The following is a 26,881-nucleotide window of genomic DNA, read 5'->3' on the forward strand; positions in this document are numbered from 1 at the left end:
ATGGTAATATGTATCTGTTAATCCCAAACTCCTAATTTTTCCCTTCTCCCCTCCACTTTCCCCTTTGGTAAATATAAGTTCACTTGCTAAGTCTTTGAATCTGTTTCTGTTTGTAAATAAGTTCATTTCTATCATTTTTTTTTTAGATTCCATATGTAAGTGATATCATATATTTGTCTTTGTCTGACTTAGCATCGTAATCTCTAGGTCCATCCATGTTGTTGCAAATGGCATTATTTCATTCTTTTTTATGGCTGAGCGCACATACATGTATATTTCACATCTTCTTTATCCACTTGTTTGTTGATAGACGGGTTACTTGCGTGTCTTGGCTATTGTAAACTGTGCTGCTATGAACATTGGGGTACTTGTATCTTTTTTCTTTTTTGGCTGCTGCTGGCTCTAGTTGCAGCATGTGAACTTTTAGTTGTGGTATATGGGATCTAGTTCCCTGGCCAGCAATCCATCCCACGTCCCCTGCACTGAGAGTGTAGAGTCTTAGCTGCTGGGCCATCAGGAAAGTTCCCATGTATCTTTTCTAATTAGGGTTTTTTCTTTTCCAGATATCATATTTACATTTAAATTCATGATTAATTTTGAATAAACTTTTGTATAAGATATGAGATTTAGGTTAAGGTTCTTCTTTTTCTTTCTTTTGCCTATAGATATTCAATTTCTCCAGCACCACTTATTGAAAATGATATTCTTTCTCTGTTGAATTGTTTTGTCCCTTTGTGAAAATTCAGTTGGGCATAGTTGTGTGGGTTTATTCCTGGGTCTTCTGGTCTGTTCCATTTATCTATGTGCCCATAAGCCTTAACATAAGATGGTGATTCCTCCCACTTTACTCTTTCAAAATTGTTTTAACTGTTCTAGCTTCTTGGCCTCCTCACATAAATTTTATTTTATTTATTTGTTTGTTTTAGAGAAACATCGTATTTAATGTTAAAGTTTAGCCCTCTCCAGCATCGGGCATGGAATTGTAGAAGCAGGGGTGGGTAGGTAATCTCCATGGAGCCTCACGTGTCAAAGAGGATGAGGAGGGTTTTTCAAACAGAAAACCCCCATAACCTCAGTCAGGGCAAAGTCCAGAATGGCATAACAGAAGAGCTGCTGCTTCAGAAACAGTTTTCTGGCATAACCAATGATCAAACTGCCAAACACTTCCAAAGCTGGCCCCTGAACCAGCCGCACCAATTATGGCAGCCACACCACCAGTAAACTTGGCCACTGTGTCAATGTCTTGTCTAGCCAAGTTCCGCCTGGCCACCTGGATTGGGACACTGCTGTAGGAAGGCTGTTCAAATGGGACCTCTGAAGAAGTCAGACACAGGACTCATTAGACCTGGTACAAGAGCAGATCAGAGCAGGAGGAATAAGTAGTGCCCTGGTGGTCTGCATTTTTTCAGTCTCTTAGTTTTAACTCTGGTTTCCTTGGTGGCTCAGATGATAAAGAATCTGCCCGCAATTCGGAAGACCTGGGTTCAATCCCTGGATCAGGAAGATTCCCTGGAGAAGGAAATGGCAGCCCACTCCAGTATTCATGCCTGGGAAATTCCATGGACAGAGGAGCCTGGTGGGCTACAGTTCATGGAGTCACAGAGTCAGACACAATTGAGAAACTTCAGCTTTAGCTCTAGGACTCCATATAAATTTTAGGTTAAATTTGTCTCTACCTACAAAAAGAATCTTGCTTGGATCTTGAATTTTAACATTTTTATGTGTTTTCTTCATTTATTTTGTTTTTATTAAATTTCTATTTATTACTTATTCTATTGTATGCCCCACAGATGGTCAGAATACTTCAATTTTCTTGCATTTTTAAGAGATAGGACAAGCCCACTTTTGGCATAGTGGTCACCAAGCTGTTTCTATACATGATATTTACATGTGTTCTTTAAACTTCATAGTAACTCTAAGAAAAAGATATACTAGTACTTCCTCCATTTGACAGATGAGAAAAATGAAGCATGAATGGAATAAATAATTTGTCCAATATCTCATAGCTGGCAAGTGGTGGAACTAGGATTTGAACCTAAGCAGTCTAATTCTAGAACACACATTGATCCTCTGTGTATGTTTCTTTTCTTTGAAAGTAATTATTTCATTCAAAACATTTTAAAAATATTTTCTTTTATTTGTTTATCTGGCTGTGCCAGGTCTTAGTTGCAGCATGCAGGATCTTTTTAGTTGTAGCAAGTAAACTCTTAGTTGCAGCAGGTGGGATCTAGTTCCTTGAGGAAGGATTGAACCCAGGCCCCCAGTACTGGGAGTCTTAGGCACTGGATCACCAAGGAAATCCCAAAACAGTTTGAGTGTCTATTATGTGCCAGGGACTATTCTGGTGCTAGGGCTATAGCAGCCATGAGTATAATAAAATAAGGCAGTGAATCAAACAAAATTTCTGCCCTCATAAAGCTTCTTTCCTAACAAAGGGGAGAAATTATGGCATGAATGCAAAATTATTTTATTACAGGATTACTTTATTATTGTGTCTATAGTAGGGGCATGAAAAAGTGAAAGTCACATAGTCATTTCTGACTCTTTTTGATCCCTGCCCTGCTCCTCTGTCCATGGAATTCTTCAGGCAAGAGTACTGGAGTGGGTTGCCATTTCCTTATCCAGGGGATCTTCCCAACCCAGGGATTGAACCCGGGTCTCCTGCATTGCAGGCAGATTCTTTACCAACTGAGCCACTAGGGAAGCCCATATTAGGGGCATAGCCATGCTTAGATACAGGGGCTGGGATCTCACCCAAAAGATACGCCTATTCATTGAATCAGGCTTCCCTGATGGCTTAACGGGTAAAGAATCCATCTGCAACGCAGGAGACACAGGAGATACAGGTTCGGTTCTGGGTGGGGACAATCCCCTGGAGAAGGAAATGGCAACCACTCCAGTATTCTTGCCTGAAAAATCCCATGGAAGAGAAGCCTGGTGGACTACAGTCCAAAGGGTCACAAAGAGTCGGACACAGCTGAGCGACTGAACACACACACACACACGTTCATTGAATCATTCACCGTAGTCCTGCCAATTTTCTGGGGTCGGGAAAATCCCTCATTTGGGAACCAGAAACAGACTAGAAGACCCAGGGGTATAGAAAGCTAAGCCACCAAGGTGACACAACTGTCTAGACATTAGCTCTTGTGTGGTGGGAAATAAAAGCACACCTGCTCCCAGTGAGTGTTCAGGGGACAGAGGAAACAGGAACATATGCAAAGTGCTTGGGTATTTGCCCAGTCTGAGTGGGTTACAGATCACTCAGACCAAGCCCATGAGTTAGCTAGAAAAGGATCAGGAAATCAGACTCTTCTATACCGTTTTCTAAAAATCATTTTATTGAAATATACTGTATATATAGAAGTGCAGAAGTAATAAGTGAATGAATGAATTCACCTCAATGAGTTTCCACCCCTGTAACCAGAACCTAAATCAGTGAGAGAGAACATTACTCGCCCTCCAGGGCTAGCAACCTGTGCCCTTTGTCGTCACTAGTTCCAGTGACAATGACTTGATTGCAAACACCCCAGATTCCTCTGTGTGGGAAATGTAGATAACCAGAGCCACACAGCAGATCCTCTTTTGTGCCTGGTTTAACCCTTGATGTTGTGTTGGTGAGCTCCATGCATTTTTTTACCTAGAGTTGTAGTTTGTTGTGCTGTGTAGTATTCCATTGTGTAAAGATACCCTAATTGTCTATTCTACTTCTCATGGACATTTAGGTTGTTTCCAATATTTGGCTATTACACATAATACTGCTATTATCGTCCTAGTACATGGTTTTAGTGAACAAATATACACAAAAAATGCACCTTGGGTACATTCCTAGGAATGAACCTGCTGAGTCTTTGCATGTATATGACTGTGATTGGCTTCAGTAAATACCACCAATTGTCCGAAGTCATAACGATGCTTCATATTGTTTTTAAGAATGTCCTTTTGTTCTTTTTTTTTCTTTTTCAATCCATTTATTTATTTTTGGCAGCACTGGGTCTTCATTGCTGTGTGCCGGCTTTCTGTTGTCGTGGCGAGCGGGAGCTGCTCTAGTTTCAATGTGTGGCTTCTCACTGCGGTAGCTGCTCTTGTTGTGGAGCAGGGGTTCTAGGGCGAGCAGGCTGCAGTAGCTGCAAATCCCTGGCTCTAGAGCATAGGCTCAATAGTTGTGGCGCATGGGCTCTGTTGCTCCACAGCACGTGGGTTCTTCCCAGACCAGGGATTGAACCTGTGTCTCCTGTATTGGCAGGTGGATTCTTAACCACCGAGCCATCAGGAAGCCCCTCCCATACTTTTTTTTAATAGAGTATTTTGTTGAGTACTCCAGCTGATTTCATTAATACGCAAAAGATTTATAATCTATGCTTGGGCCAGAGGGTTAGAAAGGAAACAGCAAAGACACAGGAAAACTGATAGACAACAAGGTCCTACTGATAGCACAGAAATGAACACAACATTGTAAATCAACTATAGTTCAATTAAAAAAAAAAAAAAGACAAAGGAAACTTGAAGGAGGGGGAACCTGGGACAGAGTCAAGACCCTGGTCAGCCAGTTATTCTATCTAGATATTTTCTCTCAAGAGCTAAGCTTCAAGGGTTCTGGTTTATTTTAATAAACCACAATGTTCCCTTATATAGTTGAAATGCTTGCCAATGAAAATTAGTTAAATTGCCCCATTATTTCTTTAGGTTAAATAATGAAACTCTAAGCTTAGGTGGAAAGAGAACTTGTATGTTTTCCAACATAACAGATGTTCAGTAGATATGTGGGTGAATAATCAAATAATTAAACAACTGAGTTTCCTAAAACTTCACAACTATGTATCATGGCCTGACGTAGCACGCTTGGTTCACTATGCAGATATTAATCCTGTGTCTCAAAATCAACGGTCCAGGCCTTTCTCCTGTGTACATGCTCAGTCGTGTCCAACTCTTTGCAACTCCACAGACTATAGCTCATCAGGCTCCTCTGTCCATAGGATTTTCCAGGCAAGAACTGGAGTGGGTTGCCATTTCCTCCTCCAGGGGATCTTCCCAACCCATGGATCAAACCTGTGTCTCTGGCATCTCCTGCATTGCAGACAGATTTTTTATCATTAGGGCCACCTGGGAAGGTACCCCAAGTACCATGAGACTGTATCTCAGCTTTCTTGGCATGATGTATGTAGAATCAATCAGCTGGATAACCACCAACTCAGGTGGTAGAGCCTGGCACCACCCTCATAGAGATCATGGTCACGAAGCAGAGGTGTACAGAGAGAAGGTATGAAATAACATGTACACATAGTAATGCAGCTGTTGCTTAACTGTTCACAAGTGTGAACAAGAGGCTCTTGTGAAAAGAGGCTCTGAAAAGCCTTATGAGGCAGATTAGGATCTTCATTTCATGTGATAAGCAGTTCAGAGAAGTGAAATGAATTGTCCAAGGTCACATCCTCTGTCCATGGAATTCTCCAGGTAAGAATACTGGAATGGGTTACCATCTCCTTCTCCCAGGGATCTTCCTGACCCAGGGATCAAACCCAGGTCTCCTGCATTGCAGGCAGATTCTTTACCATCTGAGCCACCTGGAAGCCCAGGACACAACGGGCTAAGTGGTAAAGCCTAGAGTTAAACTTAGGTCGTCTAAATGAAGATCCTGGGATTTCAATAATGGTGTGTGCATAGATAATATAAAAATTAAAACTGCCTTGGCTCTCAAGTTCATGTGAGTGCTAAGTCTCCTTAGTCATGTCTGACTCTGACCCTATGGACTGTAGCTCCCCTGTGGACTGTAGCCTGCCTGTGGACCCTATGGACTGTAGGCTCCTCTGCCCATGGATTCTCCAGGCAAGAACACTGGAGTGGATTCCCACGCCCTCCTCCAGGGGATCTTCCTGACCCAGGGATTGAACCTGACTCTCTTATGTCTCCTGTATTGGCAGGCGGGTTCTGTACCACTAGCACCACCTGGGAAGCCCTATGACATTATCAATTAAATTAAATACATTTGGTGCTTACTATGTGTTGTTTTTCAGTTGCTAAATCATGTCATACTTTTTTCAACTCCGTGGACTCCAGCACACCAGGCTCCTCTGTCCTCCACTATGTCCTGGAGTTTGCTCAAATTCATGTCCATCGAATCCAACCATCTCATCCTCTCATCCTCTGCCCCCCGCACCCTTCTCCTTTTGCCTTCAGTCTTTCCCAGCTTACTATGTACTGAAGACATGTGTGTTAACTTAAGCTAATAGTAAAATCCATTTATTTTCTCTAAACACTCTTTCAGCTTCCCTGGTTAGGAGGTAACTTGACCTTGAATTAAAACTCTTTTTTGATGGTCAGAGGAGAGATGAACAGGAACCTGAGTGAGCAGGTCTTAGCCACAGTTAAGGAAGGCTTTCCATCAGGGGAGACACGCAGGAGGAAGGGAAGAAAACAACTTAGCAGCAAAAGGCAGGAAAGGTAATTCAAGAAGGCAGCCTGAACCTTTTCCCCATCAGAGCTTTCTTTGCTTTGTTCTCATGACAGCTCTTCAGTTCTTGAAGGCTCGAGAAAACAGAATAAATATGAGGACCGTTGACAGATTCTTGCGTCGCTGGACTGCAGGGAACATAAACACTCTGGGTTGCAGATAACTGACGTGGCTGGCCACCTCAGCCACTGGTCTGCCCTCTGGATCTGGGTGATGCCAGCTCCTTGGCAACCCCGCAGGCTGCTGTGACCCTGGGCTGGGCGGGGGGAGGGGTAGAGCACCAGGTGACGTGGCAACACTGCAGTACATGGCCAAACAGTTCTCAGAGACCTGCCGTCCTGCAGTCCTGCGGCAGATCAGGGGCGTAACTGCAGGAATCCTGGGAAAGAGAAGAGAGAGAGAATACCACTGGTGCACGATTCTAGCCAGAAAGGAAATGCTATAAAATTCTGCTTCCTGGCCCGGCTCCCAGGGTGCTAATGCTTGGAACTGTCCGGTCACCCAGACCGTTTCAATTTTTTTTTATCACGTGCAGCTCCTGCCTTGGTGTTCGGCTTTCTTTTGCCCCTCAGTTTCACATGGCCCACTGAGGCCCCTACTCATGATTCAGACTGAAATAGCGGCCTGCTTTGCATGCCAGCTCAAGCTACATTTCAGTTCTTGTTTCTCTGAAAAGGTCCTGCCAGGGAAGCAGAATGAAATGTCAGGTTCCGGTCTGGTATTCCCCCTTAACCTTCACGTTGTAGTGTGACTTCTGTGGGATTCCCACTCAGGCCCAGAATTCCTGCATGTTAATAGACTGGTCTAATTTAGCCATGGGTGGATGACGTGATGATGTCACGGCCCTCTGAGATCATACTCTTTTGCATTCCACGGGCCAGCTGAAATCCAGATTAATTAACCCATCCCAGTCTCCCATAGGACATGCTTATTATATCCAAAAAGTTATCAAGGAATTCTCAATTTCTTCCTACAAAATAACCAGATTTTCTCAATGATCTGAGCCAGAAACTCACTCAGCTGACAATTGGCTCATCCTTATTGATATTTAAACCATACCTGTCCTAAGACAGTTTGTGTTTAGTTTTTCTTTTCCTGCCTTGGGCATAAATAGATAATGACTTTGCTTCACTTTTGCAGGGCACCCCATGCCAAATCTTTTCCAAATACAAGACCATTTAGATCTTTCTGTGTGTGTTAGTCACTCATTCATGTCCGACCTTTTGCAACCAGGATCTTCTGTCCATGGAATTTTCCAGGCAAGAATAGTGGAGTGGGTTGCCATTTCCTTCTCCAAGAGATCTTCCTGACCCAGGGATCAAACCTGGGTCTCGTGCACTGCAGGCAGATTCTTTGTCTGAGCTACCAGGGAAGCACATTTAGATCTTCACCACAGTCTTAAGGCACTTAAATTTAAGGTTGTATGTAAGACAATGGGAACTTAAATTTGGAGATTTTTAAGAATGGAAATTCTCAAGACCATGGTGTTTTGCCCAAGGCTACATTTGTCAACTTTTCAGGGTGTTGAATTTGGTCAGAAAGTGCTAATAGCCCTTTCAGAAATGGATATTTGTACTCTGACCCCACTTTTTCAATTTCTCCACTTTACAAAGAAAAGCCCATTTCTAGATATCTATGTATTTAATATCCTCTTTATTTAGAAAGCCGCTTTCTGTATATTCTGAGCAAATGACCCAGGTGTGTTAAGAGGGTGGTTAGGAACAGGAAAGTTAGGATCCAAAGTAATTGGTCAGAATTGGTCAAGGACCCCACCTGAAAAGTAAATGAACTTGAACAGTTCACAAAAGAGGAAACATGCATGGCTAAAAGACACGTGGGAAAATGTACAACTTCACTAATAACAAAAGAGATGCAAATTTTTAAAACCAGGTACCATTTTTTATCTATCAAAACTTGCAAAAGTTAAAAAAAGAAAAGAAAAAAAAAAAAAGAGTATCCAGTGCTGGCAAGCATGCAATGCAAAGGCTATTCTTATGTCCTGCTGATGGGAAGGCAAATTGATACTGCTTTTAGAGAAATAATCTGGTGATGCATATCAAGTATTTTCCTGTTAAATTATCCTAAAAATTATCCAAATATATACAAAGAGTTATTTTCAAATATTCAGTGTTATATATGAGGCTGAAAAAAATAGAAACATCTTAGGTACCAAAAAATGAAACTGGTTTAATACATTTCAGTTTATTCCCACAGTAGAACATTAATGCAATCATTAGAAAAGATGCTTTGCATAGTATCTAGTAAATTGGGGAAATGCTTTGATTTCTTGTTTTAATTTTTGGTGTGTTTTTTTTTGAAAATTTTTCAATTGAAGTATTTTGATTTATAATGTATTAGTTTCAGGTACAGCAAAATGATTCAGACAGACAGGTAGATAGAGATTCTTTTTCAGTTTCTTTTTCCTTATAGGTTATTACAAAATATTGAGTGTAGTTCCCCATGCTATGCAGTAGGTCTTTGTTGTCTATCTATTATATATGTAGTAGTGTGTATCTGTTAATCCTATCCTCCTAAGCATCCCCCTCCCCCTTCCCCTTTGATAACCATAAATTTGTTTTCTATGTCTGTGGGTCTATTCTGTTTTGTAAATAAGTTCATGTGCATCTTTTTTTGTTTTTTTTTTTTCCGAATTCCACATTAAATGATATCATATGATATTTGTGTTTCCCTATCTGGTTTACTTCACTTAGTATGATGACCTATAGGTCCATGTTGCTATAAATGACAGTATTTCATTCTTTTATGGCTGAATAATATTTTATTATATATATATATATATATAGGCACACGTACACACACACACACCCCACATCTTCTTTATGCATTCTTCTGTTGATGGACATTTAGCTTTTTTCCAAGTCTTGGCTATAGTGTATAGTGCTGCTATGAAAGTAGGAATACATGTATCTTTTTTGAATTACAGTTTTCTCTGGATATAGGCCCAAGAGTGGGATCCCTGGATCATATGGTAGCTCTATTTTTAGTTTTTTAAGGAACCTCCATACTGTTCTCCATAGTGGCTGCACCAATTCACATTCCCACTAACAGTGTAGGAGGGTTCCTTTTTCTCCACACCCTCTCCACATTTATTACCCCAGCATTAATTATTTGTAGACTTTTCTTTTTGCATAGAGAAAAATGGAATTCTTCTTCTTTTTTTTTAGACTGGGCTGTGCAGCTTGAGGGATCTCAGTTCCTCCGACCAGGGATTGAACTCAGACCATGGCAGTGAAAGCCTGGAATCCTAACCACTAGGCATCCAGGGAACCCCCCATTTGTAGACTTTCTGATGATGGACATTCTGACAGGAGAGAGGTAATACCTCATTGTAGTTGGGTTAGCATTTCTTTAATAATTAGCAAGATGGAGCATCTTTTCATGTTCCTGTTGGCCATCTGCATATCTGCTTTGGAAAACTGCCTATTTAGATCTTCTACCCATTTTCTGATTGCGTTGTTTGAGATTTTTTTATATTGAGCTGTAAAAACCATATATTTGGAAATTAATCTCTTGGTAGTATCATTTGCAAATATTGTCTCCCATTTTGTAGGTTGTTTTTCATTTTCTTTATGATTTCCTTTGCTGTGTGAAAAGTTTTTAAGTTTAATTAGGTCCTCCCCAGGAGACCCTCCAAGACCAGCCTGGCCTAGGCTCCTATGAGGTCAGTGCTTTTGCCCTGGGTTTCTGTGCATGGAAGACTTTATGTGCACCCTCCAAGAGTGGAATCTCTGTTTCCCCTAGGCCTGAGAATCTCCTGCAATCAAGCCCTGCTAGCCTTCAAAGCCAAATGCCCTGGAGACTCTTCCTCCTAATGCCAGACCCCTAGGCTAGGAAGCCTAACGTGGGGCTCATAACTCTAATTTCCATGGGAGAAGTTCTGCAATATAATTGTTTTCCAGCTGGGCTTCCCTCGTAGCTCAGTCAGTCAAAGACCTGCCTGCAATACTAGAGACCTGGGTTCAATCCCTGGGTCAGGAAAATCCCCTGGAGAAGGAAATGGCAACCCACTCCAGTATTCTTGTCTAGAGAATCCCATGGACAGAGGAGCCTGGCAGGCTACAGTCCATGGGGTGGCAACAGTTGGACACAATTGAAGTGACTAAACCACCACGAGTTTATGGGTTGCCCACCTTGGGAATATGGGTTTTATTATATCACAAGTATGCCCCTCCTACCATCTTGTGACTTCTTTATATCTTTGGATGTAGAACATCTTTTTTGATTGGCTCCAGTCTGGTTGAGAAACTAAGATCTCACAGGGCATGGGGCAACTAAGCCCAAGTGCCACAACTACTGAGTCCACCTGCTCTGGAGCCCAGCAAACGCTCCCACGTAACACAGTGAAGATCCTGCATGCAGCATCTGAGATCCGACACAGCCAAATTAATTAAGTTAAAAAAAGTTTAAAAGACTGGGTAATACTGATATAAGGAGAACCATATAAGGTGAACAGATTTGAGAATCCAGAAATAGACTCTTCCTATTATGGCCAATCAGTTTTCAACAAGGTGGTAAGACAACTCAGTGGGGGAAAGAATAGTCTTTTCAATGAACAATGCTGGGATAACTGGATATCCACATGCAAAAGAATAAAGTTGGACCCCTTTTTTACACCACACATAAAATTTAACTGGATCATAGATCTAAATGTAAGAGCTAAAACTATAAAATCTTAAGAGAAAACATAGAAGTAAATCTTCATGACTTTAGGTTAGACAAAATCTTCTTAAATATGACACCAAAAGCACAGACAATAAAAGAAAAATAGATACATTGGATTTTATCAAAATTAAATATTTTGCGGATCAGAGAACATGACCAAGAATGTGAAAAGACAACTTACAGAATGTGAGGAAATATTTACAAATTATTTATTTGATAAGGGACTTGTACCCAGAATATATAAAGAACTCTTATAAAATGTTAGTCGCTCAGTCGTGTCTGACTCTTTGCAACCCCATGGAATGTAGCCCACCAGGCACCACTGTCCATGGGATTTCCCAGCAAGACCACTGGAGTGGGTTGCCATTTCCTTCACCAGAGTATCTTCCTGACCCAGGGATTGAACCTAGGTCTCCCACGTTGCAGGAAGATTCTTTACCATCTGAGCCACCAGGGAAGCCAGGAACTCTTATAACTCAGCAATAAAAAGATAAATAATCCAGTTGAAAAATGACCAAAGACTTGAATAGACATTTCTCTAGAGAAGAATTGTAAATGTCATTCTTTCTAATTTGCTTATTCACTTTCTGTCACTGCCATTTATTATCTTGTAGCTGTGGAAGTCAGAAGTCCACCACAGGTAGAAATGGAGAGTGGCTGGTACTGCGTACAGGGTTTCTGTTAAAAGTGATGAAAGTATTCTAATATTCATTCTGGTCATGGTCACACAACTTTGTGGTTATACTAAAAACCATCCATCTGTGTATACACGTTAAATGGACGGATCATATGTACATAAATTGTATCTTAAAAAATTCTATATCAATAAAGCTGTTAAAAATTAATGTGAATAAGGTAAGTAGGATCCCATAATCAGTTTTATTAAAAAATCCCATTCAAACTGACTTAATAAAGGAAATTTATTGACTCATGTAACTGAAAAGTACAGAGGAAGTAAAGATTTTAAGCGCAGGTTAGTCAGAATCTCTTTTCACCAGGAGCGGGAACTCCAACGTATGTTTGCTGCTGCATAAGTGGGGGAGGTGGGCTGGATATTGTGAAGAAAACATCCACTATGATCCTAAGGGAAGAAAACAGAAGAAGGGCAAGTTCAAATATGCATATGAGGAAACATGTGCACCAGTTACGGGTGCTGTCCTAGAGACACTGAAGCCGGGGAGGAAGACCACTCCTAGCATGAAGCCTGAGAAAACCAGCTAAGGACAGTCATAAAGCCACTTTAAAGGTGCTTAGGACTGATTACTAATAGGTATGGGATTTCTTTAAGGGGAGAGGAAAACATTCTAAAATTAGATCACTGTGAATATACAATTAGATCACTGTGAATATACTAAGAAATACTGAGTTATATACTTTAAACAGAAAAACCCTTTGAACTGTATATGAATCATACTTTAATAAAGCTGTTTTTTAAAAGTATTTAGAAGAAGAGGATCACTAACTAGTGCTCAGGCATAAGGTTCCAGATTTGCAAGTGGCAGACAGAAAAACATGCATCTCCTATTTAAAGCGCCACTAAAGACAATGGAGTTAAACGTGAATTGAAGTCTGAGATACGGGAAAGATAATAAGTGAACCTCTTTGTGTTTTAAAGACTCCAAACCCCAATAGATTACTCCTAGGGCACTGAAAGAAATTTAGAACTAGTCACTATTTAGCTCACGCTTGTGTGCATGTGCTAAGTCGCTTCAGTAGTGTCCAACTGTTTGCGACCCCATGAACTGTAACTCACCAGGCTCCTCTGTCCATAGGATTCTCCAGGCAAGAACACTGCAGTGGGTTGCCATCACTTTCTCCAGGGATCTTCCCAACCAAGGGATCAAACCCGAGTCTCTTATGTCTCTTGCATTGACAGGTGGGCTCTTTACCACTAGTGCCACCTGGAAAGCCCATTTACCCCATAATCTAAGAGAAATTCTGGAGAATTGGGGAGGGAAGAGAAGTTTTTTTTTTTTTAATATGGTTTTTATTTATGTTATCATGGGGCTCTTTCAGGGGGTTGTTTCTGTTTTGTTTCCTTTTTTGGCCACACAATATGTGGGATTTTAGTTCTCTGACCAGGGATGGAAACTGCACCCATTGCACTGGAAGCAAGGAGTGAACCACTGGACCACTGGGGCAGTCCCATGGAATGAGAAGTTTTGAAACAGGCACAGATCTGATTTTTCAGAAGTGGTTTGGGTAGGATGAAAGGAAAGAGAATTCTCCTAGAACCTTTAATAAAATCAAACCTATTTCCAAATTCTTTAAGGTAGGGACTTCTTCTGTTGGTTCACATCTGTATCCTCGGCTCCTAGAACATAACTAATCCATTATAGGCACTCAAATGTTGTAAGAGAATGGGGCACAAGAGGATGGTGGTCATGTCCCAGGTCTTGGGTGAGTTCCTGGGGCAGGCCGCCAAGTAAGGGTCCTCAGCTTCACACAGGAAAGAATTTAAGAGCAAGCCATACCAACATGAAAGCAAGTTTATTCAGGGATACACACACTCCACGGACAGAGTGTCAGCAGACTCAGAAGGCGTGAGGCTTCCGGGTGCCAGAGTGGTTAGTTTTTCTGGGCTGGGTAATTCCATAGGCTAAAAAGTGGAAAGATTATTTTAACTATTTGGGGGAATGATTGGGAATTTCCAGGAACCGGGCCACTGCCCACTTTTTGGCTTTTTATGTTCAGCCTTAGAACTGTCACAGCACCTATGGGTGTGCATTTTAGCATATGGTAATATATTACAATGAATGTATAATGAGGCTCAAGGCAACTGAAGTCGAGTCTTCTGCCATCTTGGGCCTCATTGGTTCTAACCAACATATTGTATCCTCAGCGGCTATGTCATCCTTTTAAAAGTCGCACCCTGTCCCTTTCTCTCCTGTGTCACAAATATTTGTTCAAGGTTGTGTGTTGACTCCCTCAGGGTTGGCTGTAGAGGGAGACTCAGTGCAGAGTGAAATCACATGAAAGTTAGGCTACATACACAGTAAATCTTGGACAAAACAAACAAACAAAACAAAACTTGGTGAGTGTTTTGTAGCTATTGTTACAAATTAATTTTGAATTTGTTCAAATGCTTTTTTCTGCCTCCATTGAGATAATCACATGGCTTTTCTCCTTTGTTCTATTAACACGGTAAGTTATGTTAATTGATTTCAAACCAATCTTGATTTCAAACCAAACTTGGGAATGCTGTGTTATCCTCTTGATGAATTCCATTTACTAATATTCTATTAACAAAGAAGCTATCTGGGCCTAAGGGAAGACTTTTTTTTTTCCACTCCAAATTCAATTATTTGATTGATATAGGACAATTCAAGTTCTTGATTTCTTCCTGAGTCAGTTGTTATAATTTGTCTCCATCTCATCTAAGTTGCCAAATTTTTATTGGAATAAGGTTTTTCGTATTTCCATTGCTGTCTTTTAAAAATCTGTAAGATCTATAGTAAAATCATCTTTTTTTACTTGCACCCCAAACTAAATCTTGGGACAAGAGTCAGACTTCAAATTGTAGGCAAATAAGGTCCACACATTACCGTTGGTTGCTATGTCTCTTAGGTCTCCTATGCTTATTTTCTTTTCTCAGTCAACCTTGAAGGATCCGTTTTAGGCTCAATTAAAGCTGTTGGGAAGAAAGGCAGACTCCAGAAACAACAAAAAGCAAGCTCATTGTTGATCTTGGGTGAGATTCTAGAACATGTTTGTGAGCAATACAAAAAACTTGGTGATCACTGAGAGCTGTTGTATATTCATTAAGAACAATTTTACTTTATTTTCTAGATGTTATATACCTACCTCCCTTGCACAGTTGGGATTGTTTAAACTCATATTTTCTGTTGGCCTGTTTTGTACCAAGCATTATGCTAGGTGCAGGCAAAACAGAGGTGAGAAAAATAGACACACCGTCTCTTCTTACTGTGTATTGAGGGAGATGGCCATTTAAACAATAAGTAATGAACAGACATATTCAACACAAAATGTATTGAGTGCTATGAAGAAATTGTGTAAGATTATCACAGGGTGACCTCATGTAGACTTGGGGTGCAAGGTAGGGGAGGTTGCTCCAAGTAAAGCCTCCAAGAGATTTTATTTATTCATTTATTTATTGTTTTCTTTTGGTTGTGCTGTGTCTTCGTTGCTGTGCGGGCTTTTCTCTAGTTGCGGCAAGCAGGGGCCACTCTCTAGTTATGGTGCCTGGGCTCCTCACTACGGTGGCTTCCCTTGTTGCAGAGCATGGGCTCTAGGGCATGTGGGCCTCAGTAGTCGTGGCTTCCAGGCTCTAGAGCACAGGCTCAGCCGTTGTGGTGCAAGGGCTCACTTGCTCCGTGGCATGAGCCATGGATCACGTCTCCTGCGTTGACAGGCAGATTCTTTACCACTGAGCCACCAGGGACACCCAGGAGCTCATATTTAAAGATAAGTGGGAGTTAACCAGGGAAATAGGGCCAGGAAGAGTGTTCTAAGCTGAGTGAACAGAATGGACAAAGATCTTGAGTCAGGAAAATATTTGGTAAGTTTGAGGAACTGAAAGAAGGCTACCGTTTCTGGAAGGTAGTGGGAGAATAAGATGAGTTGGGGCCAGAGAGCTGAAAGGGTCAAATTTATGCAAGTTTTAAAAGCTTTTGGCATTTGTCCTAAAGGCACGAGAAAGCCCTTGAAGTTTAGGCAGGAATGTAGCATGATCCAGTTTTGTTTTACTTTTTATTACAGAAAAATTTAAACACATATGACAACATATAGCAGTATTAGGAACCCCTTCACAATATGAACAGCTTCAAAAGTTATCAACTTACAACCTTCTGGATCTGGGAATAAGAAATAAAAATCCCCAGGAATTCTTGAGGTTATAAACTGTTCTGTATTTTTCATAACACTTTATTTACATGTTTTGAATAACAGTGAGTGATCTTAATCAGTTCTCTGTAATGAGGTTATACTAAACATTTCAGAAGCTTGCTACAAACAAGCAATGTAATAATAAATGCACATTTATTATTATTATGAACCAACATATTGTGACAAGATTATGTATGTCAATAACATGTTAACATGATCTCTGATACAGACATTTGATAATAGAAAACACTGAATGACACTCTAAAAGGTTAACACAAAATAAATGCCCCCAAAAAATCATCTTAAAAATTGAGAGATAATGCTACCAATATTTAGTATCTAAAAGTCATCATTCTTGGGACTTCCCTGATGGTCCAAGGGCTAAGTTTGCAATGGAAGGGCCTGGATTTGATCCCACATGCCACAACTAAAAAAAGAAAAGATCCTGAATGTTACAATGAAGATCAAAGATCCTGAGTGCCGCAGCTAAGACCCAGCTCAGCGAAATAAATAAATGTTAAAAAATTTTTTTTTATTGAATGAAAGTCAGCATTCTTGCTGGAGAGAATGTGAATACCTGCCGTTAGCAGCAGAAAGAACCCCAAACACACACTTTTGAGATGGTAGTGAAGGTAAATTGATGTGAATGGGATCATGCTGTGCTTTGGTTTAGGTCATCACCACAAGACGGTACAACACATTTTAACAGCCTCAGTGCATTCCAGCCTCGTTTTGTTGACACTGTAACAGTCTAAGTGGAACACAAGGTGGGCATTAGAAATTTACAGGGAGATAAGATTGAATAGTTAGGGAGCATGAGGACACTTAAAGAGGGGGGGCGAACTACAGGACAAAACAAGCGTGTTTTTGCGCAAGAGGAACAAGTATGGAAAGCGAAAGCAGCGGAGGGGCCCAATTGATGAGATCAGAAAGGCCCACGAAACAAACTTCTGGTAGGATTTCATCAACACTTGTTTGAGTAACTTTCTGTTGTCACTGGGAAACCTGGGGGACTTTCTCCTCCAAGATGAGCCAGGCCCATACACTGGCCACTTTCACTTGTTCCCTGGTGGCTGTGCTCAGTCTGCGAAGGACTGAGTTAATTTACTGGGAAGGTGTCAGGGGATGCAGATTAGGGGCTTACATGGTCACACATTTGTCAGTTGGCTCAGTTCAGTTTCACACTCTGATCATTATCATCTTGCGCTCTCTTTTATTCCTTGAAAAGGCCAAGTCTTTCTGTAAGCTGAGACTGGTAAAGTCCCTTCCTAGCCAGTTTACCTTGTCTCTGAACCCATAGTTCAACGTTGAGCTATTCTTATTCCTTTGTTTACTGGAGTTACCAAATCCCTTTTTGTAGGGCTGCTGCTGCTAAGTCGCTTCAGTCGTGTCCGACTCTGTGAGACCCCATAGACGGCAGCCAACCAGGCTCCCCCGTCCCTGGGATTCTCCATCCCCAAACTTTTTGGCACTAGGGACCAGTTTCATGGAAGACAATTTTTCCAGGAACCAGGGGGAGGGGGATGGTTTCGGGATGATTCAAGGGCATAACATTTGTTGTACATTTTATTTCTATTATTATTACTTCAGCTCCACCTCAGATCATCAGGCACTAGATCCTGGAGTTTGGGGACCCCTGGTTAACGGTACTGGTTTCATGCAGAAACTGCTCCTCTGTCTACATGCTTATTTAAATGTGGTTGTTATATAAGCAAGTGCATATGAATACAATGAAATACAATGTAGCCTGTGTAGAGAAGGATGTAGATCTATCCATACAAGGAGTGGATCATCAAGTTAAAGAAAAAAGTAAGTTACCAAACAACATTTTGCGCGGGGGGGGGGGGGGGGGGGGGGGGGGTGTTTATAATTGCATAGAAATGGTCTGGAAGGATACATTTTAAACTCTTGACTCCTGGGTTGGAGTATATGTATAAAACAGGAAAGAAACAATAATTTCATTTTCACTTTACTACTCTATTATTTTTATTTGCATGTATTACTTTTTTAATTTGAAACAAAAAATCTTAAACTCAAAACCTTGCTTTCCTTAGATTCACTTGAACCCTAATTTGATGGTATCTCTGAAGCAATACTTCAATTAGACTTTCTTCTGTTCTTGAGTGAATAAAGATTAAGGGAGTACCTACTCTGTGTTAGAAACAGGAAGAAACATTAGAAGAGCTAAAGACCAGAGACAGCTGTGTCCTTTCCTTTTTAAAATATGTATTTCTTTGGGTGCACCAGGTCTCAGTTGTGGCATGACGGATCTTTAGCTGCAGCATGTAGGACCTAGTTCCCTGACCAGGGATGGAGCCCAGGCCCCCTGCATTGGGAGCGCGGAGTGTTAGTCACTGGGCCACCGAGGAAGTCCCACCTGTGTCTTTCAAAGACTTCAAGTTTAGAGGGGGAGAGAGATGAGAAAACAAGAAATTGAAGTACAATGTGATAAATGCTTGGATGCTACATCTGGGGTACTTGCAGAGTAAAAGAAACAACATAACCGCCTTGGAGGAGAAGAGGGGAGATGGGCAGGAAAGGTTTCTAGAGAAGTAATGACCACAGCAGTCTTTTCTTTTCCTTAATATTTTAATTATTAAAAATTTCAAACACACAGAAAAGTTGAAACATCTGCAGATCCACCACCTAGATTCAGCAATGATTAACAATCTACCATAGTCACTTAATAAGTAATAAAAATAAATAAATGCTAAACCATTGGAAACTTACCCCTAAATATTTAAACAGCTAGCTCCTAATAATAACATTCTCTTACATAACCACAGTGCCATGATCAAGCATAAAAATTAACATAATCTCTTTAATGGGAGTTCCCTGGCGGTCTAGCGGTTAGAATTCTGGACTTTCACTGCCACAACTCCAGGTTCAATTCCTGGTCGGGAAACTAAAAACCCCACAAGTCGCACATCAGGGCCAGAAAAACACCCACTAGTCCCTATTAATCATCTAATAGCTAGTCTATATAGAAACCATTCCAATATCCCCATATTGTCTCTTTTATTCTAGTTTTGGCTGCTCTGGGTCTTTGCTGCTACACTTGGACTTTCTCTCGTTGCCGCGAGCAGGGGCTACTCTCGAGTTGCAGTGCCTGGGCTTCTCGTTGCAGCAGCTTCTCCTGTTGTGGGCATGGGCTCTAGTGTATGCGGGCTTCAGTAGTTGTAGCGAGCGGACTTAGTTCCCCCAAGGCATGTAGAATCTTCCTGGATTTGGACCAGGGATCCAATCTATGTCCCCTGCATTGGCAAGCGGATTCTTAACCACTGGACCACCAGGGGAGTCCCCCAAAATGTCTGTTACGGGTTGTTTTTCTCCAGTCCAGGATCCAGTCCAGGCTCACACGTTGCACAGTACTGCAATGATTTGTACTGTGAGAACTTGGTTCAGCTGGAGCTATGTTTGCCAGAATCCTGTTCGCTGGATGGTTTCAGGTTAGAATTAGTCAAATGAGGGATGGGCACGAGATTCGGAGGGCAGAAATGAAGCAGCAAGTATGATTCTCTGAAGGTCATTGTGATTAGACGTGGTGACTATTAGAAACAAGTGTTAAAAATGAACTCAAGCCTGTTCTTGCTTTGTTCTCCTTTGTTGTTGTCCTTCAGTCGCTACATCATGTCTGATGCTTTGCCACCCCGTGGACGGCATGTCAGGCTTACCTGTCATTCACTGTCTCCTGGAGTTGGCTCAAACTCATGCCCATTGAGTCAGTGATGCCATCCAACCATCTCATCCTCTGTCGTCCCCTTCTGTACTTCTTAGAGTCCTGCAATGCAGTCGAATTGTTGACCCTCCTGACCAACAGTGGCCCTGGGCCCACCTCCAGACACTTGCTGGTAGACCCGCAGAGGTGGCAGTTTTCATGAGCTTTCCCATCAGTGTCCCATGACTGCTAGATGTGCTGGGTTTCCCACATTCGTGACTCCTTTCCTGATCCTCTGACTTCTCTGTTGGCCCTTCACTTCTCCAGCTCTTTCCAAAACTGTGTAAGCTCTAATTCCCATAGAAAACTACACTTTTATTAACGGTCTTGCGCTCTGATTGGCTGAGGTGCCTTTTGTTTATTTAATATTTGGCCATGCCGGGTCTTAGTCGCAGCACATGGAATCTATGATCTTTGTTGCAGCACGAAGGTTCTGACTTGTGGCACTCAGGTAGTTGCAGCATGTGAGATTTAGTTTCCAACCAGGGATCAAACCCAGGACCCCCTGTACTGGGAGCACAGAATCTTAGCCACTGACTCAACAGGGAAGTCCCTCCCATAGTAAACTTCTTATTTCATAATTCACAGTGGTTAAGCTTTCCTGACTGATACACTTACTGGTTCTGACTGGTCTCAGGGAAATAGATTCTTAAGGATGGGAATCTGGAACTGGTTTTCTAATCTAATGAAATTTAAACACATTAATGATTATTGCCAGTGGGAAAGGGGCCATCAGTGTTCCAAGGCATTCAGTGGCAAAGCAGTCACTTAATTCCCACTTGTAGATAAAGCTCACTGTGATAAATGCCTATGGAAGGCAAACCTTAGAGTAACCAAATATTTGCAGTCCTAGAACATTTTAGTACAAACGGTGAGCTTTGGTGGTTGCTTCTAAGTGTGCTGGAGAGTTCAGAGAAAGAAAATAATGAACCTAGGCCTTTAAATTCCCAGACCAAAATCTGGGAAAGGGACCAAAAACTTTCTCTAACTGCCATGGAGGAAACTTTTATCTCTTGTAGCCTCAGGGTCAAGATTTCTGATAACAAAACCCTCAGTTTTCACTTGGCAGGGAACTGAATTTCCATACAAATTGAATTCATAACCAAGCAGGGTCTCATGTAAAATAAGACATTGACTGGGAAGGAATGAGATCCTGAATCTTAGGATGGGGACACATGAACAGATTCTGATGAAACTAAGTCCTTAACCTCTAAGTTCTGCTGACCCTCCCTGGGCAGTAAAAAAAATGAAGTTACTCTTCTTTTACCTGAAGAACCTGTAATGATCTCCCCAGAAGTCATTGCCTCGCAGGCAACTCATCCTCCTAGAAACCTAGCCCCACCACCTCTATTAGATCTGTGACCTGATTCAAGTGCCAGCAGGCCCCAGCGTGACCCATGAGGAAGCGCCAAACACACCAAAAGAATATTGAAAGTTTGTCAGTTCATATATTGTTTCGCTTTTTGTTTTGACAGAATTTCACCCTTACTGAAAACTGCAAGAATAGTACAAACGATACTCTTTACCTTTCATCCAGACCCCCGCTGATGCCAATGTATATGGACAGAAAGCCAGAGAAAATGTGTGAGGATGGATCCTAAAGGTGTTGGGTCAGGATGGAAGGAATATTTATTGTGGCTTGGGCTGAATGTGTTTACATGAGTACACTAAACAGAGGTTCTGGATTTAATGTATTTGCTCATGTTGGCTGGGAATAGTTCTAATAGTTTGATTAAACCCAAAAAGGGCTTTCAGTGAAGGAAGCTGAGATGTCAGAAATTCCAATATTGAGGAGGAAAGTATTCTGAACACTAGAGTAGGTTGATAACATAAAACCAATGTACAGTCTTCCTGGGTAGGATCCAGAAGATACTCCCTTCACCAGGGTTTTGAGACAGACATTGGTTAGAACACCAGCATCCTTGAAGAGTGCTGCTGCTGCTGCTGCTAAGTCGCTTCAGTCGTGTCCGACTCTGTGCGACCCCATAGATGGCAGCCCACCAGGCTCCCCGTCCCTGGGATTCTCCAGGCAAGAATACTGGAGTGGGTTGCCATTTCCTTCTCCAGTGCATAAAAGTGAAAAGTGAAAGTGAAGTCGCTTAGTTGTGTCTGACTCTTAGCGATCCCATGGACTGCAGCCTACCAGGCTCCTCCATCCATGGGATTCTCCAGACAAGACTACTGGAGTGGGGTGCTATTGCCTTCTCCTTGAAGAGTGCTACAGTGGCTTTTCTCTAAAGGCAGGCATGGTGGTAGGGAACACAGTCATCAAGACGGGCTTCCTGAATTAACTCAATGGGAATGACAGGCTATCAGGTATCAGAAGCAAAGTGGGGCAGAAGTTTTACTTGGTTACTGTGAGTGAAATACTCTAGTTGTGATCAGAAATCTGACTTCTAATGATAGAGCTAGAGCCCTTCAACCAGTTCTTAGATTGGAGCCTGTTCCAACTTTTTGGAATGAAGGGAAGCCTGAGACCACTTGAGGAAGGCCCCTGCTCTATTGCCAAAAAGTCACACTGTAAATCTTCTACCAACCGTTTCTCCTGAAGGAACCTGCAACCATTTATCATGGCACCTGTGCATTAGGAAGGGGAGATAACCAGATTTTTAGGGGATTACTGAACATTGGCTCTGAACTGATACTAATCCCTGGAGACTCAAAATGCCACTGTGATTCACTGTCAAAGTGGGGGCTTAGGAAAGTCAGATGATCTTGAGTTTTGGCTTAGCTTCATATCACAACAAGCCCAGTGGTTCCCAGAAGCCATCCCATTATTTTTCCTCAGTTCCAGAATACATAGATGGATATATACTGCAGCTTAGATATACTCAGCAGGTATCTGAGAAGATAAAATCAGCAACTGGTAGATATTCCCCTGACCCAGGAAGTTAAAGCTATCATGACAGAAAAAGTCAAGTGGGCTTCCCTGGTAGTCCAGTGGCTAAGACTCCCTGCTTGCAATTCAAGGGGCCCAGGTTCCATCCCTGGTCAGGGAACTAGATCTTACATGCTGCACCTAAAGATCCCATGTGCCACAACTGAGACCTAGCTCAGCCAAATACATACATATTTTTTAGAAAGAAAAGAAAAGGCTTAGTGGAGTCACTAGAACTGTGTCCACTTCCTAAAACAGGATACCAAAAACAGTATTGCATTCCTGGATGGACTGAAGAGATCAGTGTCACCAACAAGGTCTTGACAGATACAGAGGTAGTTATTCCTACCATATGCACCATTCAGATCACCTATTTGTCTCTCTGAAGACTGATGGAACTTGGAGAATGACAGTGGATTATCCAAACTTGATGACTCAATCACAACTGCTATTCTAGGTATGATTTCTTCACTAAAGCAAATCAACATATCCCATGGTACTTAGTTTTCTATTGATTTGACTAGTGCTTTTTACTCCATACCTTTTAGAAGAGACCATCCAACGCAATTTTCTTTTAGCTGGCAGGTCCAGCAGTATACCATCATCGCTCTATCCTAGGGCTCGACCTACTCCTCGGCCTTTGTCATTTTCTAGTCTGCAAAGCCCGGAGAAGGCAGTAGCACCCCTCTCCAGTACTCTTGCCTAGAAAATCCCATGGACAGAGGAGCCTGGTAGGCTGAAGTCCATGGGGTCACAAAGAGTCAGACACGACTCTAAGCGACTTCACTTTCACTTTTCACTTTCATGCATTGGAGAAGGAAATGGCAACCCACTCCAGTGCTCTTGCCTGGAGAATCCCAGGGACGGGGGAGCCTGGTGGGCTGCTGTCTCTGGGGTCGTACAGAGTCAGACACGACTGAAGCGACTTAGCAGCAGCAGCAGCAGCAGCAGTCTGCAAAGACCTCTGACCTCCTTTGCATTCCACACGAATGCAAGTTGGTGCTGCTTGTTGGCAGGATGACTCAGTTCTTCATCACATGTGACTCTCCACAGGGATGCTTATATGTCCACAAAACACTGGGGTTGGTTTTCCCTAGAGCAATCTCAGATATCCCTAGAGCAATCTAAGAAAGAACAAGGTAGAAGCTGTAATGTCTGTTATGACACACCTTATTGCTTCAGTTTACTGGCCAATATTCTGTTGGTCACACGGGTCAGCACTATTGAATGTGGGTGGAGACTCCCAAGCCCACAAATACCAGAAGAAAGGATTATTGCAGGCCACCTCAGTGGCTGGCTCCCATAGTCACGAAAATTATAAAGTTCTTTCTGTCTGTCCAACTTTTAGAAATTTGGAGTTGTTTCAGAATATGAATTTATTTTTAATGGTATATACATGCAAACACTATTACTATTAATATTACCAATTGAATGCATCAAGTCTTAGCCCAGAAGACAAGGACGCCAACTTCAATCCTGAATCTGATATCAGCTCAAGACATGTCCTTGAGCATTTCTTTCTCATTAACATCTTTGACCTTAACTTCCTTATTGGTAAAATGAAGAATAAATACCTGTCCCTTCCTCCTTCCCCCTGAAGTGCTTTAGTTTTTGAAAAATTGACCCTAAAGGTCAATCCCATAAAGCTCCTCATTTTACAAATGTGGAAACAGTTCTCTAGAGAAATGAGGGGATTTACCCAGGATCATGGGCTTCCCTGGTGGCTCAGATGGTAAAGAATCGGAGTTTGATCCTTGGGTTGGGAAGATCCAAGATCCCTTGGGGGAGGGCAACCCACTCCAGTATTCTTTCCTGGAGACTCTCCATGGGCAGAGAAGCCTGGTAGGCTACAGTCCATGGGGTTGCAAAGAGCTGGACACGACTGAGTGACTAAGCACAGCACTCAGAATCACATAGCTGGTTAGTGACACAGCCAGAGTTAGAGCTCCAATCTCTTTAATCGTCAGTGTCTGCCTGACTATACTGCCTCTGCCTTAGAAGAAAAGTGCTAGGGAAATTCTACAAATCTCACACTATTTATGAAGAGTAGGGGCTTGCTATCAGCCTGTAGGGATATTGCTCACATTGTGAATCTTGAGCTTTGTAGTCTTAGGATCTTCCTTGACACTTAAAATTTTTGAGGACTCTCAGAACTTTCATTTATGTGGATTATATCTCTTAATAGAAAATTATTGTATTGGAAATTAAAATTCATAAAATACATTAAATGTTTTATTGCTTTAAAAATAATAAATATAAAAAAATAAAAATAAAAATAATAAATCTATTGTATGTTACATAACCTTTATTTTATTTTTTTTGTTACATAACCTTTAAACAATTTTTTTAGACTTTTTTTTGGCTGTGCTGGGTCTTCATTGCTATACACAGACTCTCTAGTTGTGGTGTGTGGGCTTCTCATTTGTGGTGGCTTCTCTCATTGCAGAAGACAGGCTCTACAAGACTTGATTTTTTTTATTGAAGTATAGTTGATTTACAATGTTGTGTTAGTTTCAGATGTACAGCAAAGTGACTCAGTTTTATATATATATATATATTCACACATATAAACACACACACATATATATATACATCAGTTCAGTTCAGTCGCTCAGTCGTGTCCAACTCTTTGCGATCCCATGAACCGCAGTACATATTATTTTATATACATATTATTTTATATACATATTTATATACATATATGCATATTATTTTTCAGATTCTTTTCCATTACAGGTTATTACAAAATATTGAATATAGTTCCCTGTGCTATGCAGTAGGTCCTTGTTTCTCTATTTTATATTATATAAAATTTTAATTTAAAATGGTTATATCTTCCAAAAAGAAAAAAACATAGTGAAAAAAGAGTGGTTTTGTTCTACAGTTTTACAAATCTCTTTAACATCTGGATCATGGAAGACAGCTGGATTCTCATAACTACTTCTGCATAGTCTAGAGCAATATCATATGTCATGTAACCTCTGGAAAATTCAAGGTTTGCTCATGATAGAATGAGAGGGATAAAGACATTTAAGCAGTATTATGAAAATAGTTTTGATCTCACAGATCCTCTGAAAGGGTCCCAGGGAACTCCAGGATTTGTGGACCACACTATGAGAACCCCCAATGTCATGCTATGCCACAAGGCTCTGTTTTGCCCTATTTTTCATTTTCATTAATTTTTAATGCTGTTTTGTAATTAATTTTCACTGACTACAAAGTAACTGATGCTCATCAGTTTTGCAGGTGATACAAAGCTGCAAAGGAATTATTATAAAAGGTGACAGAGTAAAATATTTACAGTAGTTCGGCAGACCAGAATCGAATAAAATTAAAAAGTGAAACGTCCTGCATTTACATTTTACTTTATTTTTGATCAGTTGCACATGTACTAGAAGCTTAAGCTGGGAAAAACTGGCCTCACAGCAGTTTGTATGAAAAAGATCTGGTGGTTTAGGTCAACCACAAGCTAAATATGAACCAACAGCTTACAGAATAATGTTAAGAAGTATCGATAAAAGTGCAATCATTGAGCTGCAACAAATAGGCTGGGTTCTTTTCTTGGGGGAGGGGTGGGAGAGGATGGAGTTATTACAATTTCTTTGCTCAACCTCCGACCTGGATTCCCAAAAAATGCAAATTGAGTGGATAGGAGGCAGGCGGCATTTGTGCTCTGCTAACAATGTGGTTTGAAAAGCAAAAAGTAAAAAATGCTAAATCTACAAACAAAAGTTCTCTTGAGTCCTACAGGCCTCCATACCCAAAAGGATAAGGACATCCATCCCTCTATTTTGGACTCTCAGGTCTCCAACACAGTGCCCAGTCCCAGTCTGCATCAAAGGGGCAGCTCTCTCCAGGAGGTGGCTTCAGGCTGCTTGTGGGAGGTGCTTTCAGATTTCCTTCGACTTGCTGAAATGGATCACCCCAGCAGTCACTCTGGCCACTTGCCCCTGTCCAGTGGGCCCTGTGCTTCTGGGAGAAACTCTAGGTCTGTCAGCATCACCTTGAAACTGTCCTCAACATCACCCTTCTGAACTTGGCTTGATCACCTGGGTGGGGCTCAGCTCTTCCTGGCCTGTCCCAGAGTAGGAAAGGGCCTTGGTTCCTTCCTGCCTGTTGCATCTCTATGCCCTTGTTGTAAAGTGGTTCCACCCTCTCCGTCTTGGGTCAAGAAACAAATTTAGAAGTCAGAAGGATGACTCCAGTTGGCATTCACCTCATAGGAAATGATGGCTTCTCTTGCTCTGCTTGTCTGAGTCAGTCTTGAGGACACCCTTCTAGTCTGGGCATTCCACAGTAAAGGACT

At 41.5% G+C, this 26,881-nt stretch overlaps 1 long non-coding RNA gene across 8 annotated transcripts in view; it reads right to left on the reverse strand.

Moving 5' to 3' along the window:
• Positions 1-12,036: 12,036 nt before the first annotated feature.
• The window catches only part of LOC147357553 (uncharacterized), a 45,088-nt gene continuing 30,243 nt past the window's right edge, over positions 12,037-26,881 (reverse strand). For 3 of the 8 annotated variants that reach the window (XR_015141933.1, XR_015141932.1, XR_015141930.1), the window contains one exon: positions 12,037-12,215. This is a non-coding gene — a long non-coding RNA (uncharacterized LOC147357553). Of the gene's footprint in view, positions 12,216-12,892; positions 13,073-15,830; positions 16,407-18,599; positions 19,761-23,530; positions 23,700-26,881 lie in introns of those variants that run through there. The other 5 variants (XR_015141934.1, XR_015141939.1, XR_015141935.1 and 2 more) reach the window with 5 other exon arrangements.

Source organism: Bos grunniens, chromosome 15, assembly GCF_055505025.1.
Source record: "Bos grunniens cultivar Pamir isolate PY7600 chromosome 15, Bosgru_T2T1.0, whole genome shotgun sequence".
Lineage (NCBI taxonomy): Eukaryota > Metazoa > Chordata > Mammalia > Artiodactyla > Bovidae > Bos > Bos grunniens.